This window comes from Octopus bimaculoides, chromosome 11, assembly GCF_001194135.2.
Source record: "Octopus bimaculoides isolate UCB-OBI-ISO-001 chromosome 11, ASM119413v2, whole genome shotgun sequence".
Lineage (NCBI taxonomy): Eukaryota > Metazoa > Mollusca > Cephalopoda > Octopoda > Octopodidae > Octopus > Octopus bimaculoides.
In genome coordinates this window covers 18,740,406-18,741,805 of record NC_068991.1, presented here as the reverse complement: position 1 = coordinate 18,741,805, position 1,400 = coordinate 18,740,406, and the positions used below count along the sequence as shown (strand labels likewise).

At 37.6% G+C, this 1,400-nt stretch overlaps 1 protein-coding gene and 1 pseudogene across 1 annotated transcript in view; both read left to right on the top strand.

Annotated features, from left to right (window-relative positions):
* LOC106878908 (dihydrolipoyllysine-residue succinyltransferase component of 2-oxoglutarate dehydrogenase complex, mitochondrial) overlaps positions 1-1,400 on the top strand; it is a 166,083-nt gene that overhangs the window by 151,402 nt on the left and 13,281 nt on the right. The window lies entirely within an intron of this gene.
* LOC128249126 (5S ribosomal RNA) lies at positions 324-442 on the top strand (annotated as a pseudogene).

The following is a 1,400-nucleotide window of genomic DNA, read 5'->3' as shown; positions in this document are numbered from 1 at the left end:
GCCAAAAGTAGCAAGGGCACTTATGTTTTGCTATGCATGCTAAAATTATCACCACATTTATTCCATTTTAGAAGGAGAGTGCTTTCCATAGTATATGGGCTGTACCCATCAAAGTTATCTTTTGTAGTTCACGGAGATTGGAGTCACCAGTGAGTTGCTTAATATACTTCTCAGCTCCCTTCTTTATCATTCTCAATGCACCAATTATCATTATTATAAATATTAGTATTTCTAAGTTTCTCTAAAGGAGACTGCGGCAGTGGTACTGGATATTAATAGTTATCACCAAGCTAACATGGCAGTCCCCAAAAAATAGGACGAATGTTGCCGGCTATATCATGTTGAAAGCATCAGTTCTCATCCGATCACCGAAGTTAAGCAACATCGAGCCTAGTTGGTACTTAGATGGTTGACTGCTTGGGAAACCTAAGTGCTGTAAGCATTTTTTTAAAAATTATTATTATTATTATTATTATTGTTATTCAGCATCAGTCATTCAATAGTAAAATGCTCGTCTGTCATGTGGGCATCCCAGCTTCATTTCCCAGCTGATGCAAGTCACTTATGACAGCAAGCTGGGGGAATTGTTGGCATGTTGGACAAAACGTTTAGCAGCTTTCCTTCTGGCTTTGCATTCTGAGTTCAAATCCCGCCAAGGCTGACTTTGCCTTTCAGTTTTTTGGGATCAATAAAATAAGTACCAGTTGAGCCCTGGGGGTCAATGTAATTGACTAGACCCTCCTTCTAGAATTTGGAAAATAATAGAAAGGATTATTGTTATTATTATTTGGGCGGTGAACTGGTAGAGTTGTTAAGGTGCTTCGTCTGAGTTCTAATTCTGCTGAGGTCAGCTTCACTTTTTGCCCCTTTGGGTTTGTTAAAATAAGTACCAGTCAGGTACTGGAGTTGATGTAATCAACAAATCCTTCCCTTCCCACCCCCAATTTCTGGCCTTGTGCCTATATTTAAAATGCTTATTACCTCATATTATCAATATTTGGTAAACTTGATGGCACAGCTACCAAAGAAGTTATTGAAATTGTTAGCAATTTGAGGAATCATTATGAGCAATAAGATTAATCGACTAGCAGCAGAAATGGTACAAATCCAGGTTAAATGTTTCCTAATGTTTAGATTTATCTAATTTATTTAATCTCCTCCACATTCTAGGTTTACATTGGCCATGGAATTCTGAAATTCTAGTTGTCACTAGAAACTACAGATTTTTATCTGTAGTGGAAAAGAAGGGATAGTAGACAAAATGGTGATTCACTTGAAAACAAGCATCATCTACAACAACAAAATTCCAAGCCAAAAAGGTACCTCTCTAACTCAAAAAGGGGCTTCCTAAACTAAACACCAACAGCTTCTTTTTATAATGGCTCACTTTTGATGGGGGG